This window comes from Grus americana, chromosome 2, assembly GCF_028858705.1.
Source record: "Grus americana isolate bGruAme1 chromosome 2, bGruAme1.mat, whole genome shotgun sequence".
NCBI classification, from domain to species: Eukaryota; Metazoa; Chordata; class Aves; order Gruiformes; family Gruidae; genus Grus; species Grus americana.
This window is the reverse complement of record NC_072853.1, coordinates 93,864,708-93,879,297: the sequence shown is the minus strand read 5'-3', so window position 1 is coordinate 93,879,297 and position 14,590 is coordinate 93,864,708.

Below are 14,590 nucleotides of genomic sequence, written 5' to 3'. Positions count from 1 at the left end.
GATATGTGTTCTCTCTTTTGGTAGGGAGGAGGAGAAAAAAGGTGAGGGTAAAGAGGTATGTAACAATAGGAGGAGCATCCATTGAACATGGAAAAAGTAAAGGCTTACTGACCTGCTTTTTGGATTTTGCAAATCATAGTTGGTTATCGGAAAGAAGTTGATTTTTAACAGTGATGCAAAAGGCTGCTGCTTGCTTTCTTAATTGACCTCCACACACACTCACACCCCAACCAAATCTCTACTTTTAAAAGTAGCTTGTGGTTCTTGCTTACAGGACAACTCATGGAGCTAAGATTTCACAGCCCCATTATTGCAGACGTGTTTCTGGGAAGAACGCTATGGACATACCCTCAAACAATGCAGTTGAAGTGAAACAGGTTTTGTTAACAACAAGCAGTAATGCTGAGAGCATAGGCAGCTATAAAGAATCCAGGTTAACTCCTTTTGAAATCCATGAAAGGTTGGATGGCGGTTTGGTGGGGGAGGGAGGATGGGCATTATTTGTTTTTTGTTTCATGGAGTGGGTGTGTATCATTAAAGTACCAGTGCAGTGCTAAAATGGAAGTTACTCACTTGATGGAGCAAGAGATTGGTAGTGGAAGTTAGCACATAGCTGTAGTGGAAACATCAAGATCTCTTGTCAGGGTGAGTGGCACAGTAAAGCAGAAAGCCCATGGGAAGCAGTTGAGCTTTCTTTTTTTATCTGTTTATTGGTTTCTTTCAGTGAGGAGAAACATCCTGGATGATTTACTAGATGGTATTTGTTTGTCATACACCTCCACTAAACCCCTTTTGCTCAAGTTTTGTTACACATTTCACAAACACAACTCTGATAAATTGGCATACAGTTTTCTAAATCATTAAATCATTGTTCAAAATTATCCTGCCATGAGATATTTCTAGTAGGTTACCAGGAGCAGAAGTGCACCTTGTCACAGGTACAGACATAAACTCACACGATCACAACTGAATGGACAAGAGTCTGGGAAAGTTCTTGGCTTGACACTTGACTAGTAAATATTTAACATGGCTGGCTCAAACATTGTTTCATTACTAAGCATCAGTGTAATGGCTTCAGGTGTTGGCTAAAGCCTGCTTTTGAAAGTGTCTGTTGAGGGATTATGCCATGTGTCAACTTTCACAAAAGAGACTGGCAACCAGAAGTGTCTTCCTTTTTCCCCTTGATCAGAAGGTCTCTTAAAAGCCTGGGCTTTTCCTGGAAGTTACACCTGCAGCAAAAGTTCTAATACAAAGTTAAAAATCTTAAATCTTTATGAAAAGTTGGATGAAGTTTGTAGCTGCTGCAGCGAACATGCTTGTCTTTCTGTCAGATTCTAGTTAACCTAACTTTTTCCCCCACAGTATGTGTGCTGCTTTGAAAAGAAACCAACTGCCATCCAGAAGTAAGAATCTTGCATGGGTGGGTTTGTTTCCTTTATTAACTGAGAGAATGGAGTGAAGTCTTACGCATATGCTTCATAATACTCCTAGCAGGAGTGCAGCAGCTATTGGCCTTGGTTCTGAAATGGCAGCAGTAGGACCAGGTGAAATGATTTTTCTAATTGGCACCTGGTTGCAGAGGACCTTGGGATCGTTGAGGAAGGAGCTGATGCAGAATTAAGTGCTGGTGGGTACACTGAGACCATTCTGGAAGGCAAGCTGAGAGGCAGGCCTTTGAGCTCTATCAGTTCTCCTCAGCATGTGAGTATTAAGGTTAATCTTTTATGGATATCTAGGGAACTCTCATCAGATTGGTGAGCAGTTCCCTTTGCCTTCTAGCTACATAGGCAAGAGACTGTAAATATTTCTCAAAGCTGAGTGTTAGAGGCAGAGTCATTTGACTATGCTGCTTCCTACAATCCCTAGTTGTCTTCTGGTGGTTGTTTCAAATGGATTTTCCAGCTGAGGAAGGGATTAAAATCCTGTCTCTGGATCTTGCAACTTATTTGACATGCTGAGTTGGTTTCTGGCTTTTCTCTGGTTTCTTTAAACCTTTACAAAGTATTGTTGGAAACCTTGTTCTGTTAACGGTCACTGCAGTTGGTCTACTCATAGACTCTGTGAGATAATACTGCATTAACCACAGCCATGCTTTCTTAGCAGGGTCTGATGGTGTACCTGCCTCTTAGGAAGCAGGCTTTCCTGTGCTTGCTAGGCTTTGTAGTTGCACAGAAGAGAAACTGGGGGGTGGAATTGACTTCTTATTGCTTGCAAACAACTGTGAGCTGAGGGAAGGTTTTCCTGGGATGAGGGACAGCAGCCTGTTCCCCACCATCTGTAAGGACAGATGGAGTACTCTTGTCTCCCCAGGAGACTCTTGCTGAGAAAAGGAACAGGAAGGCATTGCTCACATGCTTGGGGAACAGGTTAGGAGGGAAGAGCTGGGACTGGGCCAGGTGGGCAGTAATTCAAGGTAGAATTGGGCAGGGCACATGAGATGGAGTTTTTTGCGTGAGAATGAAAGATGGCTGCTAGTGGTGTTCTTCCCCTTTGTGCCTGCCTGTGAGGGGGGACAGGAAAATCCAAATGGTTCCTGAGAGCTGCAAAAGTAATGGGGAGCAGCTGTGCACCAGCTGCTTCTGAGATCAAAGGGATGAGTGCTTACTAAGAAGTTTTGCCTCTGGGGAGTGTTTTATCTACCATGGGGAAGGAGAGCCAAGTATCTGAATGCAGAGACAAGCCCGGGGCAAGCTGGTTGCATGAGAAGTAGAGGTTTTTGTTGTCCTGGTATGCATACGGAGGATGATAAGACACTCCTTGAGAGCTAGGGAACAGCTCTGCTTTAATGTCAGCCCTTCTACTGAGCTGTGCATTCCTGCCTCTCAGCTGGTGGAAGGAAAGGGAATTTTGTTGAGGGGTTTCTGGGGGGCAGCAAAACCAGCTGGGAACAGGCCACAAAGATCATGTGCTTTTCCAGCCGTGTGTTTGAGTAAGTGGTTATGTGTATTCAGAAATTGGTGTGTCTGGAACAAAGAGAACAAACTTCTCTGATGACGGAGGGGAGATAAAAGCTGAGGCAGTTGGATAGGGTGTGTTATGCAAAATCACTCTAAATAGAATATATTTGCCTTTTTGGTTTGCAAATGCTGACCGAGTGAGGAACCTGTCTAGAGAAGCAAAGGTACGTGTCCCATAATGGCAAGAATAGGAGCCTAATGGTGGTGATGGTATTTTGTGTGAGGTAGAGCATATTAGTATGGGGGAGTCTGAGAAAGTTAGAGATAAGGATGAGAAAAAGAACCCTCATTATCACTTTCACTATCAGAATAGATTCTAGAGATGCTGTGGTTGCAAACAGCAAGAGTTGGCACAGCTTAGATCTGGGGAATGCAGGAGAGACAAGAATGAGTGCTAATTTAAGGCTGCTTGAAAGGGAGGTGACAGGGCTTAATGGAAGGAGAAGCATAAGCTTTGTTTTGGCTGCACCATGCTGTCTTTTACTGGGGAATATCCATTTTGGAGAGGCTAGCCAAGATGTAAAGTTGGATGTCTGGAAAAAAGCCAACAACAGGTTCATTATGTCATCAGCCTGGGGATTGCATAGCAATCATGGGAGTGAGTGAGATTGCTCAAAGATGGGTTATAAGGTTTTTGTTGGAAATTATTTTTGTGCTTTTTATTATTCCTTGCCACGGGCTGCCTCTCTTTGTTTATCTGTAAGGTTTCTGAGAGTGTTACGGAAACACCAAAGATTTAAAACTGTCTTGAGATAGGTTGGATTATGTTGATATTGCTGTTAATTGCAATTAGCAGTTGGGCTGCTCAACCAATGCTGCAGAGCCATTGTGGGGTTTTGCACATGTAGAGAGTGCTCCTGCTACAACTACTGCAAAAATAAATAGGTAAGGCAGACAAAAGGTAAAAAGGAAAATGAGAGCTTAGGGAGTATTTCTTTTCCCCTTCTGGTGGGAGGCGCATAGCAAATCAGTGGCTGATCTGCGATTACAATGAAGGCTTTTTGTAGCTAGTCCAGTACTCTAGCTTCTAGATTATAGTTCCTCTGATGCTGTTAATTAAAGATTAATGTGTGCAGTTGACTCTGTGTGGTAGCTATACTGGAACATGCTTGAACTGTTTCTCTGAATCAGTTTTATTCACAGAATAGATCTTAAAGAGGTAAACCAGCAGCTAATTCAATTAGTGGGCTATGAAGTAAACAACTTCTGAACATTAACAAGAATGTCAGAAATATCTACTATAAACTGAGGCAGCTCTTCATAAATGAGTGGCCTCTGTTTTATCCTTGGAAGTAGCTTCTAGCACTGCTTAAAAATATTTGTTTTAATGCAGTCATATGCAGGAGCAAAAAGGGGGAGCTAAAGTGACTTGAGCAGTTTTCATCTTTCCAGAGAGCAAGGTGCAGGGTGCCTTGGCTATGCCAAGTTTCTTTTAGGTGGCTTTATTAGAACAATTTAGTGGGCTTTAGTTATTAGAATATGGATATGTTTTACTTGGGTAATTGAAAATATCCTGATCGGTCATGTATGCTGTTCTGTCCCCCCACTGTAAAATATAGATAACCATTGATACTAATATTATTGTTGTTAATGTCTAAGACAGATGTATAGGTTCACTAGATACCAACAATCTTTCTGCATTGTATGCCAGCAGGGTTGCAGAGAATGAAAAGGGACTAAGTTTTATTATGTGATTGCAGGTGAAAAATAGCATGTTTATTGATTTATCATGAAGACAAGTATTTCTAATCTTTTGTGACTGTTGAAGGTTTTACCTTTCTTCAGTGCTACTAAATCACGTATGCATTTTTAAAAGGGTATTGCTTATGGCTCTATGGGAAACTAGTGCTGTTACACTGCAATTTTCAGAAGTTCTTGTGATTCGGCACTGGGATAAAAGCCTTGCTTTAACTAGGCACCACACTGCCATTGGGACAACACTGATTACAGTTTGTGAAGGGAAGTTTCTTCTTTGTTATTGGAGCAAATTAAGAATTTAAATGGTCAGCTTTTGCAAGGCAGGCACAAAACTAAGCAGTGATACATTGGTTCTTGAATATGTTTTGTGGTTAGATACTAAATCGAACTTCAGAGCTCCTGGTGTCAGAATAAGATGTTGTAGCCCCCTAAACTTATTTAAATGTGCTCAAATATTTTTATAAGCTTTATGGCAGTTGAGTATTATTTGTTTTCCCATAGTTGTCATAAATACCATATCACATACTTGTGACTGATTTGACAGAAAGGTAGTCATTTGTTCCAGATCTCACTCAAATTTGTACTACTGTACAGAATGTCATGACTCGCATCTCTCATGTCAAATACTGTGGAATCACAGACTGAGACATGTGGAACCTCTGTGACTGTGCTGATCTTGAAGGTCAGTAGGAATAGCAGGCATTTAGCAATTCAGAGTAATGGATGCCCTGGCCAGATGATTAAAAGTATTTGTGTGGCCAGCATGGGTTTGCAAGGTCCATGGATTAAGTCTTCAATATTACATAGGCACCCTCGGGTTAGATCTGTAAAAGCAGTGATGCCTACGTAATTTTAAAGACTTGTAAAAGACTTTTGAGGATCTGTAAAAGCAGAGCATTGTGGTGCCTACTCATAGGCAGTTAATTCCCCAATGGCATTAATGGCCTTCAGGCTGGATACTCAGTCCTGCAAAGCACATTTACTCTTGTCCTCAGAACAGAGATCCAGAAAAGTCAGCATGCTGAGTAGTGAGCTACCTACGCTAGCTGGTAGACACTGTGAAGAACTAGCGTACCTTCAGGTTCTAGCTCTGTCTGCTCTGATGGAAGTGGGGGTTTGGGTTGTTTTTTGGTTTTTGATGGGGTTTGGAGGGGGGGGTTGGAGCGCAGTTTGAGGTAGAAAGACAAGGTTGCCTGAAGAACTGTGATAGAGACATCTGGGTTTTACTTGTAGCTCTGATAACAAATTGCTGGGTGACCTACAAATAACTTTGCAGTTCTGTGCTGCTTTGACACTTTCTCATTCGATGCAACGAACTTAAAGGTGCTGCTTGCTTTGTAAAGCACTTTGAGAGCACCATAGGTTATCATTTGGTGTTCACAGAATTTACTTCAGAACCTAGAATGGGCTCTTGTCATATCTGTTTTCGTCTGAAGACTGCTGATCAGAGAGGGAGGGGTGGTTTTGACCAGGGCTCCAGGGCAAAGCAAGTCCCATCTTTCCTGTACCTGCCTGGAGGGTGATGCGCGTGAAGGAAGTGGTATGTGGTTTACTCTGCTTCAGGCAGGACTGTAATGTGCTGGAAAACATGACTACTTAGTCTGCAGCATTGCAGAGAACAGAGGGATGAAGGGTAACTAAGGGTAACATGAAGCTTTGGGATATTTATAAAAATGTGAAATGGCTTTTCTTGTTAAAAGAATGGTTGTGCATCATTGAAGGCTACAAAAACGAAGTGGGAACATGCTTTCCAAATCAGAAGGAGAGCAGTCCTTAGCAGTTGCTAATCTATTTATGTTCCAGTCGTGCTCAGAGTGTGGCTTTGAGGTCTGAAGCACTTGTAATTGCCTGGAATATGTCACTCTGCAGTGAGATTCATTGTTCTGCTCTCCCCAAGAGGAAGGCTGAGGTTTTCAGCTGTAGGACTTCCCTTTCAGTCGAGCAGAGACATGGCTAAATTCCCACGTATTGTTTTGTTGAAACACAATTAATTATGGCTTCCATTATAAGCATGTCAGTTCTATGTGATCTAGGCAGAAATTGATGCATTTGGTGGGAAGCAGCCAGAGCTTTATTTTGGGGATTATACATGAGTTTTAGGAGCCAGATTTTGATCCCTGTTGATAGAGGTCCCTTAAACTTTGCAGGATCAGTAGGATGCTTGTTTGGTTCCCTGATTTCTAGAAGGATCAGAGACTCAATTTTTTTCTTTCCTTTTTCTCAACTTCTTGCTGCCAGGTTTCTTTTGCTATTCTCCATGCAGTGCTCAAAACATTTAGACATTAAGTCCAGTTAAATGAGAATAAACTCAAAGCTTCATGCCTTGAATGAAGATTTAGAGGGGTGAGATTCAGCAGGGATTGAAGACAGTTTCAGGAAGTAAGATGTGGCTTCAAAAGGGTTTCCAACCCAACCTCTCTCCTTTGTGCCTTCCCTTGAAGAGAATTGAGTGCATTTTTAAATTGCAAAGAATTCCTGTAGCTTCCTTTCAAGTCCCCAAGGTATTGATGGCCGTGGGAACCTCTCTATATAGCTCCTATGGAACCGGCAGCTTGGAGCATAGCTGTGACACTTCTGTTTAAGAAAGCACACACACTCTATGCAAAACTCTTCACTGGTGTTGGTAGACTGGGTGGAAAAGCAAATTTTTATTCTATAGATTTGTTTCTTTTGTGAATGACAATATATGCTGGCTTTTCTTCCATGGGGGCTGAAAGTGGAGTTGCTGCTAAGTTTCAACTAAGTATGAGACTTTGTTAGATCCAGGCGCTGTTCTCCCTGCTCCTTCTTTAATTCATGACTTGATCAAGTGAATTTATATGCTGAGGATCTCTAGTGGGGGGAGCTATGAAGAAAATGTCTGTCTTCATGCCTGTCAGAAGGTAGGTCTGCCCGATCCAGGACTGCTTTGATACTTCGTAGTCTGGAGCAGTTTGCTCTTTCTTTTCTTACTCCAGTGGGCGTTGATGGGCTCCTGGGTTTACTGGCATCTGTTTCTGAAATTGTTGACTGTGCTGAAACTGAGAAGCTGGCCAGTGAAATGGGCTTTGCTGTAGGCAGGGGGCCTGCCGAGGGTCCTGCTTGCCCAGTCCGACCCTGCCTTTCACCAGCAGCCTGTGTAGATGAGCAAGCAGGATTTGCTTCCAGGGAATACACACTGCGGAGTTCTTGGCCTCTCTTCTGGAAGAGCCATCTGACAACCATCATCCGGACACAAAGCCTTCAGCACTGAGACCTCACTCTCCTCTTTAAATCGCAAATGGTATACCGCCAAGATGATTTGGGTTTTTTTACTCCCCTCAGAGATCAGTCATTTCAAGAATACCTGCCATTTTCTGAAAGACCCAAAAAATGTGATATGGAAACAACAGGTTAAAACTGCAGTGGTAACGTAGGACAGATGTTTGGCTGAGACTTTTTCAATAGCATAGAAATTGTGTCATGAACCAGATTTTGTCCAAAATGTCATAGGTGCTTATCCCTGTAAGTTGTGAGGACATGGTAGAAGCACCTCAGGTTCTTAAAAAAGTGTACCAGCTCATACAGTTACTACTCTAAAATGGCTGTTGTGCCCCCCTTCTCTCTGAATTAATTTTCAATAAAAAAGCCAAAGTGGATAAGCAGAAAACTAGAATTTAGAAATTGGTCTTGGACTGAGACAAAACATGAGAAATTTTAGATAGTAATATAGAAAAAATAAAGTGTTTTAAGACCAAGTTGGTTTTCTCCAAACTTGGTAAGAGTCTTGTGGGCAGAAGAGGACAGAATGTGTTAAGATGGTTGATATCAGCGCAAATAGAGAACTCCCAGGTTCTTCCATGTTGTCCTGAATTTGGTAAAAACGTGGTTTTTTTCTTCCTAATAAACAAATAGCTTACTGTGTCAAATACCTCTAAGCATGTTTAGATTTATTCCATTTGCACTCGAAAGAGATACTGTCCTATTCTAAGAGAAGATCTACAAATACCAGAATCTGTGCAAAAATCAAGAAGCTGATGAGCATTGTAATAAACCCTCTTGGTTTCTTGCCGTTGTGCAAATATGGCAAGGAAAAAACCACTCTTGATAAATGCCTATGAAAGGCATTTAAATTTTTTTTGTTAAACTACCTGCAAGTGTGCTGGCTTATAAGTACTGTTGTGGATGGCGTGTCATTGACTAAATTATCTGGTGTGGGGGGGCCACCAGAGCTGTGTCCTCTTGTCAGCTCTGAGCTGTTCTGTGTGACCCTGAGTAGGGGCATATTGAGTCAGATTTTTCCAAAGAATCCTCTTTCCATTTAATAGTACAAATAAGTAGCAGCCTTCTTGTGGACTTAAGTTTCTCTTCACTTCAAGGATCTTTAGTGTGGCTATTTTTTATTTTTTAACCCCCACAGATGTTTCACTGTGCCTGTAGTTTGAAAATTACTACAGTCAGTTTTATTAGAGGGGATAAACTCAATTCCTGCTGTCTAAAACCCTCCTGCATTGACTTCCTGGATGTTCTCAGTGAAGGATTCACTACCCATAGTAGCATGTGTAGAGGGAAACAGTGCAACTTCCGAGTACTACACTGAAATTCTAACCAGTTCTCATACTGAACATGAAATGCTGTAGCCTGCTAACAGCATTATGTCACGTGCTGTACTAATGTGTAAAAAGTGACTGTCTCTAACTTCCAGTGCTTCTAGTCTTTAACAACAACAAAAAAAATTTCAAGAAAAGTGGTAAAGTTGCACAAAAGATGTTACTGTTACTAGAAAAGGCAGACTAGAGAAGAGAAAAATGCACTGCAGAGCGTTTCACCCAAGCCAATGCTTTCAAACGTGACTGATTGTTCTTAAGGTTCAGAAAGTTTGTCCTTGCCCCATGTACTGTGGTCAGACATGTAGCCTGTTGAATTGTGTCCCTGTGGCAGTTCTGAGGGTGTTATTGCCAGCAGAATGATGTTCTATTTATCAGGTTTTGGTGGTATTGGGGAATTACCAAAGGGATCTGTTGCTCCTTATTTTTTTTCTTCTCTCCCAATAGCATCTGGCTTGTCATGGTGATGGAAAAGGTTGGTACGTGGAAAATTCTGAGACAGACTGTCAAGAACAGTAACTGTTTGAGATAATGAAAGCCAGTTTCAAGACACTGTAAAGAGCTAGGGGAAGTTTTCTGGGAAGAGAGTTGAAGCCAACCAAAGAGAAGTCTGGACTATTAAATTAATTAGCCTGTCATGAGGTTTTTGAAAGCAAAGATGGAGCTCTATTAGCATGTTGGCTTGACGGCAAGTGAGAGCTGGCTGGAGCCAGTTCATCTGCATGTCATTTTAGGATGGATTAAAGTCTTAAAGCCTGTGGGTTTTGTTGAAAAATGACATTTTGAAAGAGGCAAGTTGGCTGCTAGGAGTCGGAATCACAACAGAGCCAAAATAAGCTTCATATTTCTTAACCCCCGTGTCACTATGAGGTCCAGATTATCCCAGATGATGTGCAAATGCATAAGGACCGAGCATTGTGAGCTGTTGGGGTTTAGCAAGGGGGGGAGGGAAAGGAAAATAAACTACAGTTATTCATTATGTAAATACATGGCAGGTATGAAAAAGACTGAGTTAATCAAACCTGCTAATGCTTGAGGAAAAGGAGGAGGCAGCTATAGAATAAGAAAGAGAGCTAGGGATGTGAGTAAACTGAAAACTCAGACTGTGACTTCAGTGTTTGGCACAAGTCAGAAGAACAAATAAAGCACTGAGATGGTAGGGGGGCAGGGAAGAGAGAAGTGTCAAGCATAAACAGCGAGTCTGGAGGCAACGTGCTGTGCATTGTGTTAGTAGGCATCAAGTTGGATTTGTGGGAAAGATGGATAACAGAAGAAGAGACTAAAGGGTTCGAATGAAGGCGACCAAAGGATTGCTGTGCTGCAGTCATTTTTGTACTCCGATATGAATAGGATGCAGCTCCATGGGACTTCAGAGAGGAATACTGGCATAATGCTAGGATGGAAATGGGCTTCCTTTTTATTAGAAAAGGTGCAGACTAGATAAAATTGATTTATATGATTCCGAGTATGTGGGGAGCTGGCATCAAGGGCTGAGAAACTAGCAAATTAATAAAGGGCCAATGAGAAATGAGCTGAATCCCAAGGGACTGCTTATTTTCTCCTGATACAAAATGATATCTAAGAAAGATAAGCTTATTAAAATTAGCTAGTAAATGTAATTTTGGGCAGATTGTAGTCAACAATGCTCATGGCCTACTTCATGTATGTGTGAACAGGAGATAAGGAGCCTAAATGCCTTAGGAGCTTTAATGCTGTATAGCAGCAGCTCTGGGTAGGTCAAGCTGGAAGGATGCCAGGCTTCCTCCAGTGCCCCCATGTTCCTTTTGCAGATATCGCTGACCTCCTCAGGTGGTGAATGGTTTTACATACCCTTGTCAAAAGCTGTTCTGAGCGTTGGTAAAGTTCTGCTTCAACGTTGCTGTTGGATAAAGGCAACGCAGCAGAGAGGGATGAAGGGTGTTAAATGTGTGGCTGGATACAGTACTGATCCGAAAGACAGGGAAGGGTATAGTGCACAGCCGGGCTCCTGTTTCATGTGGCTCTTTGCCCCTTCCCTCAGTATATCTGAGGGTCACTGTTTCTTTATAATTGTGTATTTACATACAGGGGGTGAATAATTCCTGCTAAAGAAAGAAAACTACTATTCAGATTAACTTTCTAGGCAGGAAAAGCCTGTGCAGATCAAATAGCAGTGCAAAATTGTTGCACTGTTCCATCTTCTGTTGCGGGGAAAAAAAATAAATTTTTTTGTTTACAACAGAAGACATCAAGGAGGATGCTTGATATCTACCTCCAGAGTTCCTAGAACTGCTTGTGAAAGTTTGCCCATCATACATAATCTTGGACCAAGAATCTTTAAAGTGAAGCTCCTGAAGCCATGCCAGCAGGCCCTGTTTTGTAGTTTTATGAACACTTCTGATCTTTACAAGTGTTGACTTCAGAAATTCTGCTGAAATGATGTTAGGTCAGTGTGACAGGCGGATAAAATTGAGTTTAAAGTATCTTGATACAAAGGTAATTGGGTGACTTGTTAGTAAAATATCTTTAAAGAAAAAAGTTACTGAAAAAACGTGGTTAAAACTCTTACAATGGGCAAAACCTTGTAAACTTATTGGGTAAGTTGTCTGTGCAGAATATACATGTGAAGCCTGTCCATTATGCATTGTGTGCAACCAATCAGCTGTTTATGTATTGTAAATATATTTTTTAAAAAAAGGATTTTTAAAATTTGGATCTAAGCAAAATTTATTTCCCGTTTGCTTTTACTGATGGCTGTGTCTCTAAACCTCATGGTTACTCTCAGAAATATCAAATTTCACCACTGTCTTAGAGCATAGGTTTATTAATTTACACAAAAAAGTAGGGATGGGGGGAAATCTGTAGCTAAGATTTTGAAAAATTTGAGGTCACTTTGCTTTGCTCCAGGGCTGTGCAATCTGTAATGCGCTTGTCAGTTAAACTGGTTTGGGGTGGTTTACCCATTCTGGGCACCTAGCCAGCCTAACTTACACAACTGCAATTATCATGATTGTTAGGAATAGTTCCACTTCTTCCCTCGGATTTCTTCTGCCTTGCTTTTCTTCTTTGAGGAAGTCTTAAATTTTCCTGTCAGTTCTGAGGAGACCCTAATTTTCCCCTTAGGGGTTCCCACAGAGAGACAGAGTTGCTGAGGCTCTCTGGCTCTCTGGCAAATGTAATCCTTCTAGAGACAGCAACAAGCAAGAGTGTTACTCTTCAGGATCAAATCCCTGCTGCCCCAACCAACAAAGCCAGGTCTTACTGCTAGGAGACCCACAGTGTTCAAGGTTTTTTAATTTTATGGTTTAACACAGAATTTCTAAATATACATCTAATTTGAAGGCTGAGAGGCTTTGGCAATTGCATCATTCCTTATTTATGGCCACACCGTTTCTGTGGCAATTGCCAGCAGTTGGTTGGTGAATGCTTTTGAAGTATTTTGATGCTCTGCCACAAAACAGGAATCGAAAAGAAAGAACTGGCACCAGGCGATGGCCGCCCAACAGCTTTTGGACTGCAAGAACTGTGGGGTACCCATGGTTTGACGGCACTCAGGTATTGCAGCATTTACCGTGCTGTTGCTTCTGGCCTCACAGTCTCCAGGAGGAATAAGCCACTGCTTCTTAGGAGTTCTTCTTAGGAGTTATCCTAGGTAACTCCTGTCCAACTCTTCCCAGTCTACTGCTTTGGCTAGATGTAGATGTGGATGGCTTTAGTTACGAGAGAGAGCGTGCTGGAAGGTGCAGTTTCACGTTTCTGGTGTGAGCTGGGATCGCAGCTTCCTTCATGAGAAAGCCTGTGAGGTGGTGATAGTGTGTTCATCTAGTGGGGAAACTGGGCAAGTGTGTAATCTTAGCCCTGCTGTACTCTGCTGTTTTATCATCAGTGATTTGCAGGGTCAAGTATGGCAGCAGTCCAGGCAGGGCACATGGATGCCTTTGCGCATCTCTTCAAACAGAGCTCCTGTTGTGCATGATAGGAAAAACAGATGTAAAAGATCCTTAATCTCAGCTGTCATCCTTGCAGAGGAGCTGTGCATCTCTTTTCCTGTGTTTCATGTAGATTCTGGGTGGGATGCTCTGATTCTCCTTTGTCTGTGCAAGTGGTTTCAGTTTGTGATGAGGCAGTGGCCTGAGAGAGAAAATCCAGCGCTTATCTCGCTTGTGCCTTGTACTGCTGGGCTGCTGTGTCTTCAGTGATAACATGTTTCTGGGGGATGTGCTGTGGGTCCTTGCTGTTAGTGCTGGAGCTCTTCTCAGGTTACAGTTCCTCTTCATCAGTATGAACTTAGAGGAGCGCTTGGAACGTCAGAGATGGGGAAATAATGACGGCGTGTCAGGTTATTGTGGATTGCTGGCCAGAAGTTTTCCATCAGGGAATTTCCTGGGTTCAGACCAACTTCTTGGGGTACAAAACTCTGCTGAGGATTTCTGAAGTATCTGAATGTAAAGTCAGGGACTTTGTGCGTGTCTTTTCCTGGACACCGGCAAAATTACATTTATTTTCAGCCAACCAACCTCTCTCAGGAACTTCTGGACAATTTTTATATGGCTTATTTGTTTAATTATTTTATATATATTAGTGTTAGACTGCTGTATTACTCTGAACTTTCGAAACCAAATAAGCAATGATTAAAACCAATTTACCAGAGGGGAATTGAAAAAGAGTCTTAAGTGACATGCTGAGAATCAGTGATAGCCGGTTTAGTGGCAAAATTGCAGTTCTAATGCCTCTGTGTCAAGAACTGTCTGGAGGCAGATGTGGCACATCTCTTGTTCAGCAGGTTTTGCTCCCAAAGCATTAACTTACCACATGAGCACTGAGTGGGCCTGTCCTGCTGTTAGGAAGTGTGGTGAGGAAACTGTGGTGGGTTGACCCTGGCTGGAGGCCGGGTGCCCACCAGAGCCGCTCTGTCACTGACCATCCTCAGCTGGACAGGGGAGAGAAAATATGACAAAAGGCTTGTGGGTTGAGATAAGGACAGGGAGAGATCACTCACCAATTATGGGCAAAACAGACTCAACTCAGGAAAATTGATTGGTAACAAATTAAATCAGAGCTGAGTAATGAGAAATAAAGCCAGATCTTAAAAACACCTTCCCCCCACCCCTCCCTTCTTTCCAGGCTTGACTTCATTCCTGATTTCTCTACCTTCTCCCCTGCCTGCGGCACAGGGGGACAAAGAATGCGGGTTGGAGTCAGTTCATCACATGTTGTCTCTGCCACTCCTTCTTCCTCGGGGGGAGGACTCCTCAAACTTTTCCCCTGCTCCAGTGTAAGGCACCTCTCTCTCTCCATGGGGCCGCAGGTCCTGCCAGGAGCCAGCGTGGGCTTCCCACGGGGTCGCAGTCTCCTTTGGGTGCATCCACCTGCTCTAGTGTGGAGTTCTCC